The 12,361-nt window shown below is 43.0% G+C and overlaps 1 protein-coding gene across 2 annotated transcripts in view; it reads left to right on the top strand.

Annotated features, from left to right (window-relative positions):
- The window catches only part of rnf43 (ring finger protein 43), a gene marked incomplete at its 3' end in the record, with an annotated part of 95,082 nt that overhangs the window by 54,479 nt on the left and 28,242 nt on the right, over nucleotides 1-12,361 (top strand).

Raw genomic sequence — 12,361 nt, 5'->3', positions numbered from 1 at the left:
CTGTGCAACGAGATTTAAGCAACCCCTTTACAGTGTCAACACAACATATAAAAATATAAAATACAAAAATGTAAAATGTAAGTAGTGCGGAAAAAAGAGAAGGGGGAATGTGGTGCACAGTCCTGAGAGCAACTGTATACATACAGTATATAAAGTAGTAGAAAGATAAAGGTATACACACAATATTGTAAAACTGCATGATGGTCCATCATTCAGAGCCACATGTCAGAACTTATATTTCATTTATAAAATCAATTTAAAGCAGCACTTTGCATTCTAAAATAACACTTGCAGTGTATTCAATGTGTTGATTCATAAGAAAAAAAAATGGAAAATATGGGAAATTATGATAGGCTGTTTTATGTATACAGCACATTTCAGCAGCAGTGCAATTCAAAATGCTTTACATAAAACCTTAAAATACAATTAGAAATTAATACAAAATTAAAAACATTGAATACAGAATTAAAAACAGATTAACAGAGTAAAAAATCAATGTGGCATTAATTAATTAATTAAAAAGGCAATGTCAAAATGCAACGCCATCACTAACAGGGACATCGTAGAGCGTCTTCTGGTGGACAGACTATGCAACGCCATCACTAACAGGGACGTTGTAGAGCGTCCTCTGGTGGACAACTATGCAACCCCTCACTAACGGGGACGTTGTAGAGCGTCCTCTGGCGGACAGACTATGCAACGCCTCACTAACAGGGCGTTGTAGAGCGTCCTCTGGTGGACAGACTATGCAACGCCATCACTAACAGGACTTGTAGAGCGTCCTCTGGTGACAACTATGCAACGCCATCACTAACAGGGATGTTGAAAGTCCTCTGGTGGACACTATGCAACGCCATCACAACAGGGACGTTGGTAGAGCGTCCTCTGGTGGACATAGCAACACCATCACTACAGGGATTTGTAGAGCGTCCTCTGGCGACAGACTATGCAACGCCATCACAACAGGATGTTGTAGAGCGTCCTCTGGTGGACAGCTATGCAACGCCATCACTAACAGGGACGTTGTAGAGCGTCCTCTGGTGGACAGACTATGCAACCCATCACTACAGGGACGTTGTAGAGCGTCCTCTGGTGGACAGACTATGCAACGCCATCAACTAGGGACGTTGTAGAGCGTCCTCTGGTGGACAGACTATGCAACGCCATCACTAACGTGTGTTAAAGCGTCTCTGTGGACAGACTATGCAACGCCATCACTAACAGGGACGTTGTAGAGGTCCCTGGTGGACGACTATGCACCACCATCACTAACAGGGACGTTGTAGAGCGTCCTCTGGTGGACAGACTATGCAACGCCATCACTAACAGGAACCGTGTAGAGCGTCCTCTGGTGGACAGACTATGCAGCATCAGCACTCGTAATGTGGTTGACCGTCTGTTTTTATTTTTTAAATATTCATTTAAAAAAGTTTTTCCAGCCATTATAACCGCCGATACCGATAAATCGAGACATGCCTGATATCGGCCCGTCGATATATCGGTCGGGCTCTACAGTACAGTGGCCTTTATTTTCATTTTCAGCCCACAAGCTGCGTCTAGAGTTTGAAGCTTTATGAGGCTGACTGGAAGAACCGTTGGAGCAGCAGGAGGAAGACAGAAGGGAGAAAAACAGCTCTCTGTCATATGCCATAATAAAGTTTGACCCCTCTTTAAGAACAGCATATTGCCACAGACGAGACTCGTAGGTGGGGGTGGGGGGGGACATGGGATTGCATTTCCAAATGAAAGAGGGATGTTAAAAACATCCCCAGCAGCCTACTGTTCTTTATTTTATGTGCACCTGTCTCTCGTTAACGAGACCCACACTCTGGTGTCGCCGTCCTTACGTCTGCGGGGAGTGTGATTTGGTTCTTTAGCCCCGCTAGCAGCGTTCATCGTTCCCAGAGGGTGAATCCTACCGACTTGGTACCAAGTCAAAGTGTTCCCTTATCCAGTAAAATGTCCCATCATGTGCTGATGGATGGTTTTATAACTTGGTGTAAATCCATGGTTCCCAGACCATGTATCGTAATAACCTTTTTTATTTTAACCCTAAACTATCCTCTAGTGCCTCCATGTGGACATCTGTAGTTTTCCGTTAAATATGTTTACAACTATTGGATAGATTGCCATGACATTTTGGTACCGATATCCATGACCCCTTCAGGATAAATTCAGATAACTGTTGTGATCAATACTTTGGTCTATGATCAAAATACCTTTTAAAACCAATGATATTCCCACCAGCCTCCCCCTGTATTTATATTTAGCAAAGGTTAGCTTGCTTACACACGACAGTAGGTGAATGGATAGCATTTTGGCTAATGCTAGCTCTAGCTCTGGCGTGAGTTAAGTAAGCATTAAATTACTAATGTAAAGCTTATTATTAATATTAAATTCCTTTAATTATGTAAATACCGTACATATCCACACTCCTTATATACTATGATATTTAGATACTCTTGCAACTGTAACACAGAATTTCCCTTCGGGGATCAATAAAATATTTCTGATTCTGATTCTAATATTGATGTGTAGTCTATAAAATGTGCACTCTGACATGGATACAATTTAAAAATCATAAGTCCAAAAACACAAAGTAAAGGGCAATTACTAACTACACAAAGTCAATAAAAAGCTCATCATTGACAGTAATTTGGGTACATATTAGCTCATAACAGACAGGTCACCCTGTTACTTTACCTCCTATTTCCTTTTTTGTCTGTTTCTTTGTGTCTCACCTCCTAATAATTTGGAGTTCCCTTCTGCGAACACCCGTCCTCATTCTCCGGGCTAATCTCTTTCCACATAGCTGACCTTAAGTTCCCAGCAGTAAATGATTGACACTTTGGAAAGTGTGGGTTTTCTCTCTGACTGATGTTGTGGAACCTGAGAGAGTTGGAGAGTGGCCCTGCAGGCCAGGGACAGGCCAGGGACGGGCCAGGGACGGGCCGGAGGAAGCCTGGAGGACGTGTGGATGTGGCCCCCGTGTCTACAGGGAAGAAGGATCACTGCAATACTAACAAACTGCTGGGTTACCAGGCCTGGGACTTGTTATGACAGGGAAGTGCTGTGTTTATGTTTAACTCCGAGCTTTGAAATGTATAGCGTATAGTGCCGGCCTGAGGCTGATGGAGTGGCCCTAGTTGTTGGTGGTGTGTCGGTGTGGAAAGGACACAGGGTTCCATCACTGAGCGGTTTCCATGGGGATCACAGTGCAGCTAAGACACTTTACCTCTTGAGTGGCTCTAAGGGCCAAATCACCACGCATAGAGAGAGAGATGCTGTGATTCACTGTAGGAGCGATGCATTTGGTGTGATGGGCGGCTGTGGGAGTTAGGGCCAATTTATGCATTAAATCAACAATGTGGGTACCTACAGTACGTAGGTATGTGGCGATACCCACCCTACTCCCGACCCTACATCGTAGCCTGACGTGCACCTTTCAACACATCGCGGCTACCCACGTCACTATGCCGTGGCCTGATAACTTCCCTCGACTCTTTTGGGGTTTTCCTTTTTCGTAAACATCAAGAAATCGAAGAGCGGGTTAGGTTAAGTTTTCCGGCTAAAGCTTTCCACCCGTGGTCAGAAAGCACAGAGGAGACACATTGTTTCTCTCACTATGACTCTACTCTCTCTGAAGCTACTCACCGTTACTCTGTCACTCGCTCTACCACACACTCCACACACACACACACACATGCCAGCCCTGCTGTTCTTTTAAAGTGATCGACGCTCACGCAGCTGCGTTGAGCCTCCGCAGAACCATAAATCTGACTTTAAGCAGGACTAGAGAGGGGTCTCAATGTAACAACTTACCTTCTTATGACTTCAATATTATCATATATGCCATATTCAACTGGTCAGTAGCTGGACAGTATTTCACATATATTAGGTTTGTTGCCACATCCATAGATTTCAGTTATAAATGTCATATTCTTTTTTTTTTTAAATGTATTGAGCGCACTTTGCAATAAGGTACAGTTGTTATCTATAAGTGCTCATCATCTTTATGGTTTTCTGTGTGCTGTATGTTTGTCACATTGCTGCTGGCAGGGTGTGTCTCCGACTGTTCAGTCATTCTTTGGGTCTGAAACAAAATCCTGTTTGAATATCTCTGCAGTGTTTAAATAACTTTAAGAGTGCTCTCAAATAGGGCAATATTACTCCCCCACTGAGCTCTAAAATCCAGTGTATTCCAGGACTTTCAGACATGTCTGAATGAAAATCTGAAGCACAGATCAAAGAACAGGTGTGGCTGGACACGGTTTGGCGCCTTGGCGCTCACTGTGCAAAGTTCATCCTAGTTAAACTTTTGTGCCGCATGTTATGATGAAACCCTCGCACGCCTACTAGATCCAAGGGAAGTGAGAAAGGCAAGAAAAAAATGAGGAAATGATTAGTTTATTCCCTTTATGTGGCACTCCAGTACAAGTACTCAGCAACTTTGTTTAACGACAACATCCAAGCTCACTCCTCAGCTTCCTTTCTTTAATTCCAACTCCTCTTCCCTCTCCAGTTTCTTTCTTCTCTCTTGTCTAATCCCTTTAATAGAACAGAGAGACAGTCTGACGGGCCTGGAGTTGGGGAGTTGGGGGGGGGGGGGCACTCCTACTTAAAGAAAGCGCCCGGGCAAATTTGGGACTGATGGTAATTATTTAGGCCTCATTATGGGATCACGTTTCCCCAAGTCATTCTCTGTGGTAACCGTTACTGGATATGGGGCTGACACTGTCAATAAAGCGGCTGGAAAGATGACACGCCTTTTGTTTTGACAGGACCAAAGCAGTAATGCCTCCTGTTCGTTTGCATTTGCAAAGAGACGGAGAAGCGAGGGCCTCAGAGCCCAATTTTCCAGATGCTGGGACAGAGAAAGACCCTGTGCTCCTCTCGCCTGGCACCGGGCGACCCGGCGTCCCTCTCCTATCAGCCTTTCATGTAAATCGACTTAGCGTAGGGTCACGAGATTCAAGGCGGTTTAATCGAGGAGTGTGGTATGAAGAATGTGTATCTGTGTCATCTATGGCACAGAGAGTGTGTGTGTGTGTGTGTGTGTGTGTGTGTGTTTGTGTGTGTAGAAGCCAGCGATACTTGATTGTTGGTCCAAGGATGGATACGACTTTTGAGAAAAGTCGAAGTAGCCGCCGAGATATTTAGACACACACTCCCACACCCAGCACTGAGTGACTCACTCCCCTGCAGGACCACAGAGGGACTTTTTTTTTTTTTTTGCACCAGTGGCTCAGTAGACACACACTCATGCACACATATGTTCACATGCAAGCACATGCTCAGGTGCCTCTAGCAGCAATACATAGCTCTCATTTATTAAGCCATGCTCTCACACAGCGGCAGAAAAGGGAGCCAATAGGTCAGTGTCTCAGCCCGTCCTGTCACCTCAGGCTCCCCCATCCCTTAACAAGCACATACACTGGGCCAACTCTCGGCAACCACACACACTGTGTTGCCCAGTAACCCGGGTAACCAGATTCAGATCTCTTTCAACTATTACATGCGGTCTCGTTGCGCTTTTCCTACTCTCAACACAAACATTTGCCCTCATTACAGAATCTTCTGCCAAGTTGGAGGAGAGTAGGCTTTGATTTACACCCTCAGAGACAGATATAGAATCATTCATTTTCAGTTGTCAGTGAGGCCTAATCACTTTCTGTGAGTCTGGGAGAGCGAATCAAAACAGAAATGCACTTTGCAAAACTGAGTTTAACTTCACCCAACAAATTAGTCAAATAACACAGGCCAGTACTTAAATAAAATACCGAATGTCATTCTGTTAACTTTGGCAACCCACATCTAAAGCCTTGTCTCAATTATTAACCCTCATGTTGTCCTCGGGTCAAGTTTTTTTTGTAACAGAAAACATGGGGGGAAGACAAATGAAAAAGAAAAGAAAAAAACAATAAAAAAAAACTGCCAAAAACATACCTACAAACATTAGAAAAAGCGCCAAAAACGTCAAAAGTAATGACCAAAACATTGAAAAAGTCACAAAAACGTCACCAAAGTGACCAAAGTGTTGACAAAAAAAACACAAAAAAACGATTTTGGAGACAACACAAGGGTTAAACTCACTGCTCGACCCTGTTGCAAAAGCACTCTGACTCCTGTCTCACTTCATTTTGACCCTGTGTGTGTGTGTGTGTGTGTGTGTGTGTGTGTGTGTGTGTGTGTGTGTGTGTGTGTGTGTGTGTGTGTGTGTGTGTGTGTGTGTGTGTGTGTGTGTGTGTGTGTGTGTGTGTGTGTGCGCGTGCCTGCAAGCTTGCATGTGGCAGGTCTTGATTTGTGCTGCATGATATGATCACCATACTGACGGATTTCTCTCATCTCCTTCTAAACCAATGTGCTTCGTTGTGATAATTTGCACATAGCAATTCGTCCAATAGTTCTTGAGAAGCCCTTTGACCTGAGCAGCTGATAATTGAGTGGGGGGGGCTTGATGAGAGGTGCTAGCTCTTTTTGCTTCCCCCTGTCAAACGCACACTGACACACACGCTGACACACTGCCTGTGCCCGGTTCCCTGCTGGCAGCAGATAAAGAAAGCTCTCTTGCTGATTATTGGCAGATGAAGAAAGAAGATCTGCAGGGCTAAGCAAGGGGAAAAAAATTATTATTGACTTCTCACCGCAGCTACTATTTATTCTTCTCTTTTTCTGTCCTTGTATTTTTTTTTTTTTAAGGCTGTTAGATTCGTGCCTCGGAATATTTTTGGGGTAGTCTTTGATTGAGCTGCAAAGGAATGCCTTTAATCGTGGCTACAAAGGAACCGAGGGACATGTCCCCGTCAGTTTTGCAACGGATCTAGACAGATGAGGAGGAGGAGGAGGCGGAACGGAGGAGTGAGCATTGTTAACAGTCTGTGGGGAACTGTTTGCGTGCCCTGTTGTTTCTAGTCCCTGTGAAATGGAGACTCAGTGATTTGGTTTCCCAGGCCCCTTTTTCTCAAAGCTGTACAAAAAACCAAATGAAGACGTTTCAGTCTGTGCTGGTTGCCATTTATAATTCAGCAGCAGCGTGTTTCTGAGTGGTAGATAGCACCAATGGTGGCACATGGAGAGTGTTCACAGCCATCTGAATGTAAGTGGTGTGGGCACATCTAAAATAGAAGATAATGCTTAGTCTCGTCAACCATGCAAAACATAGACACTGTGACCATGAAGGTGGTTGTCCTCAGACTCAGAGCCCCAGAGAGCCAGAGGAAACTCAAACCAGCCGGTCCTTCTGTGCCTGTTTGGCTCAGCTTTTGGATCATTATCTCCTTTATTAGGTATGATTACTCAGTCCCATGTATCAACGTTCAATGTTTAATGTCACAACAAGTAAGCAGGAAAATCGGATTCTTCTTTCTGAATGGAGTTTGTTTTTAACATTTCCCACAAACCTCGAACAAAAACAGAGCAGAGGTCATGGCATCAGTGAAGTAGTGTCATTAAAGGATTTTTCTTCTTCTTTCTTTCTTTTCTCCCTTAACAGCCGAAATATGAAGGTCTGAAAACATCAAGATTATTCATTTTCTATTTCACCTTGAACTCTAACTAAAGAAAAGTGTTTTGGATGAGGTTGAGTACTTATCACCCTGTCTTACTCTACAGTAGTGGTAAGAGCTGCACAGATGAATTGGTTTTACTATTAAATTAATCGCTTTACTATTTTGATAACTGATTAATTGGTTTGAGTCGTAATTCACTGATTCCAGCTTGTCACATGAGAATATTAATGTAATGTCTTTGAGTTGTGGACAAAACAAGACATTTGAGGACGTCCTCTTACACTTTTGGAGACACATTTGTCACCATTTCTGGCAAACAACTAATTGATTAATCGAGAAAATAATCAACAGATTAATTGACTATGAAAATACTTGTTATTGGCAGCACCAGTGGTTCCCAACCTTTCTTTGTCTGACGTACCCTCCCACCACCCATCATGTCCCTAATATTTTCATTTCAATGGATTTGAAGGTGCGCGGTGAAAAATGTAAGATGAGATATATTGAAACGAAATCTGAAGGAAGGGAATAATGTAAGATGAGATTTACTTTGTGAATATTTAGTTGACAGATGACCTTTTTTTAGAGTGACTGCAATAAGTCACAGGTTTCCATTAATTGTAGCTTCATAGTGTATTCTGTTCCTTGAGTTAACAAGGGACTATCTAACAGGTTGGTGGAGGGATATGATGATGAGATGATGAAACATGTTTTGTCATGAGTCTTGAGTTGTCCTACGCTTGGAGCGTGTCATTAAAAAGTGGACCAAGTTCCACAGTCGAAGCCGTCTCCATGCTCTTACTCTATCCACTACTTACTAGTTAATGCTAACAATCAAAGTCAAAGTACTTTTATTGGTCTCCCTAAGGAGAAATTAGCATTGGACACTGAGCAACTTAGCTGCTTAAAGAGTTACAGACACAACGACAAGCACAGGGTTAAAAAACAATTAAAAAACAAAGATACAATTAACATATGGGCTACTCGAGGACTTGTGCAAATAGCAGATTTACGATTTCCTATACTAAGTAAGATAAAAGCCATATTTCAAAGACAAAACCAATTTCATTCATTCATCACAGTCACAGATATACCTTAAAAATATTCATAGTCATACTTTCATCTCTGCTCATTAATGAGCTTTACTGCGACAGGGACAAATGAGTGCCTATACCTGTTATATTTACACAAAGGAACCCTGTACCTCTTTCCTGAGTTCGACAGCTCAAACTGTGAATAGCTAGCGTTAGAATGACATTCATATTGACCATTGAATTGTCAATGTTTTTTTTGGAGCTTTTTCCCTTTATTGTAGTGATAGTAGACTGGAGAGGGGGAGACAGATGGGGGATGACACACAGCAAAGGGCCGCAGGTCGGATTCGAACCCTGCATCGCTGCAGGACTCAGCCCACATGGGGCTCACTGGGTGAGCTAGAGGCCGCCCTCGAAATGTCAATGTTTAGGTCCCTTTTTTAGGTCACTAACTTCCTCTTTAGCAAACTATTTTGACTTCTCGGCTCGCTTGCTAACTAGTTTTCTTGCACTCTCCATCACATCAAGTGGCTTCAAGGTGTTACAACTGACTCCAGTTGGCTCAATGGTTATTGCGATAGTAATTTATTAAAGATTGTAATCATACCTATTGGTAATTCTATTTAGAGCTTTTCTCCTGAACACAAATATGTGGATATGTTTCCAATCATAATTTATATTTTTTCCAACCATAACATTAATATACCCTGTGGCGTACCCTGGTTTATCACTGGTCTGTAGGTCATTAATACATTTCTCATATGGTGGTATTTGGCTGGTTTCCCAACTAGTTTCATCATAAACACTCGTAGTAGATATTATATTAACTATTTGTGGTATGTGAATCTACTGCGCTATCCGATCGCTCCCTCCTTCCTTCTTTCATCTCTGTCCCCCACTCCGGTCCCCCGCTTCGGCCTTCTCCTGTCCTCCCTCTCTCCTTGTGACAGACATGCACCAGCCCTTTGCAGAACATTACGTCAATTCCCCTGGACCGGGGGTGCCAGCTGTTGATGTCACCCTTGGGTCTTTTTAATTTAGGGATTTCCGCCGGGTGAGAGGAGGGGGAGCCCCATGACCTCAGCCCACAGCCACATGAAGACACCCACGGGGGCAGAACCAGAGTTTGGGCAGGGCAGGGTGGGACCGCTCTGCTGGGGTGTGGGTGAGCGCGGGGACTGGGCACTGCAGGGTTAATCTGGGAGCTGTAACAAGGACCGATCATTGATGTCATGTGAGGAAATTAGTGATGCACGGGGGAGTTTTAGGAGCGGTTAGCTCCCTTTTGGGCTGCCGTGCAACTCCTTGTACCCGTGACAGCATGTCTGTGACTTGCAAACACTGCTGCCATCCCTTGAGCTCTTAAATGCAGCCTTTCAGCAGCTACGCATTTCCTCCCTTTCAGAAGGGATCAAATGTTCCTACCAAAGACTATCTCTTGTTCTTTCAGTCCTCAAGGCTTTGAGTGGGAGTGAACATCGCCATCCGTGTAATTGATTTTGCAGGGTGCCAAAGTTTTTTCTCTTGATATCAACTGGGAACGCTTTGGAGAGGAAATGCCTTCATTTAACACATAAAAGCTTCTATCAACTGTCTAGATTGTCTCAAACATCATGATTTTTTATTGCCTTTGCACCGACAACATTAGTTGGTGAAGGATTTATACCCTAAATGCAACAGGAAGTTCATTTTGAATATTATGTGCGTTTTATGGAACCTTTTCTGTCCATTTGCACGTGTTGTACACACCTCCTACAGATAAGACCTAATTTGATTTACTTCAAAATTGTTCAGTACAATAAAAAATAAAATTAAAAACGCCTTTAACAGCTTTGGCAGGGCAAGGCATCATATTCCATGTTTTGCCATGATAAGAGACTGAAGACATGCCAATATTGACTCAAAAGGCCACCTACTGGCAACAGGAAGTCATCCTCATGTGACAAACATAATCTGGTTTACATGACATTTACATTATGTGTTTTACTCTTGATACAGAGTAACACAATGCATGTTTAGTGGGAGTTACATTGTCCAATCTGCGCCCAACTTCTGAGGCACGATAGCCGTCCTGGCCTGAGGACATCTACATACCAACATTCCCTCGTAGTCATTGCGCCACTTACTGGCAACAGGAAGTAAGCCTTATGTAACATGCATCAGCAGATTGACATGACATTTGTTGTAGACTTTTGGAAGGTATCATTGCATCATTGCCCTGCCCCTTTACTTTAGCCACATCCTTTTCATAAACCATTTGTTGAAGACACTTATGGACACAGGAAGTGGTACAAAATCTATAATACATCATTTCCAGGAAGCAGGAAACAAAGTCTAACTAAAGCGTCTGATGGTCGCACAAATGCGTGGCCGCGTCGACAGGCATCATAGTTATAGTTAATTAATCTTTAGTTAATTGGCATTTAACTTTTAGCAAACAGTCATTTTACTGTTTGAAATTAAAGTTAATAAAATATTAACAGTGCTACAAATTAACAGTTTATTGATGCACTCATTATATCATATATATTGGTTTGTCTATATATGGTCTATATATCTGGATGATTATAAAGGTGCAACAGACGAATATACAGTACCTTGTTAATTATATACATAATACCTTGTTAAATAGTTAATAAATACTTTGTTAAACCATCTATAAACATTATCTGGATGGCTATTGTAAAGTGATGTTTTTCACAGTTACTCATTAGTAAAGGCTTGGTAAAGCAATGATCATTTTTTTGCCCTTCATTAAATTATATTAAAAAAGTATCTATATACATACTGTACATATACTGTATATAGTACTGTATTTATTTTTATGAATTTACAAAAAGCAAAGTGGGCGAACAAGAGAAAAATCTAAATCACATCAATATTTGGTGTTATTACCCTCCCCTTACCCTTTAAACCAGCATCAGGTCTTATAGGTACACTTACAAAAAGTTGGTCGATGTTGAGGATCATAGACGCAGGGGACGGCCAAGGAGACTCAGTGCAGCAGATGAAAAACACATTGAGCTTACTTCTTTTTAAAATGTGCAGCAGTGACATCAGCTCAGAACTGGCAGAGACCAGTGGGACCAGGTACACCCATTTACTGTCTAGAGAAGTCTGGCTGACATCAGCTCAGACCTGGCAGAAACCAGTGGGACCCAAGTACACCTACATACTGTCTAGAGAAGTCGGGCTGACATCAGTTCAGAACTCTCAGAGACCAGTGGGACCAGGTACACCCATCTACTGTCTGGAGAAGTCTGGCCAGAAGTGGTCTTCATGGAGGAGTTGCAGCCAAAAAGCCAGACCTCCGACATGGACACTAGGCCAAGCAACTCAACAATGCATGAACACAGCAACTGGGGTGCAGAAAAATGGCAGCAGGTGCTCTAGACCGATGAGTCTTCTGAAGGGCTGGACAGGGGTACAATAACGAGTGTCTGTAGGCAATGAAGCACGGTGGAGGTTCCTTGCGAGTTTGGGGCTGATTTCTGCAAATGGAGTTGTAGATGTGGTCGGGATCAATGGTGTCCTCAATGCTGAGAAATACAGGCAGATACTTACCCATCATGCAATACCATCAGGGAGGCGTATTATTGGCAACCAAATTTATTCTGCACCAGGACAACGACCTCAAGATCACTAAGAACTATCTTCAGTGTAAAGAAGAACAAGAAGTCCTGGAAGTGATGGCATGCACCCCCCCCCCCGAGCCCTGATCTCTACATCATTGAGTGGGTCTCAATAACTTCAATAACTGTCCAAGTGTACCAAGAATAATTGATGCTGTGTTGAAGGCAAAGTGTGTGTGTGGGGGGG

Source organism: Etheostoma spectabile, chromosome 13 (genome assembly GCF_008692095.1).
Source record: "Etheostoma spectabile isolate EspeVRDwgs_2016 chromosome 13, UIUC_Espe_1.0, whole genome shotgun sequence".
Lineage (NCBI taxonomy): Eukaryota > Metazoa > Chordata > Actinopteri > Perciformes > Percidae > Etheostoma > Etheostoma spectabile.
Note: the sequence above shows the minus strand (reverse complement) of the source record. Positions and strands in the feature narration are given on the sequence as shown.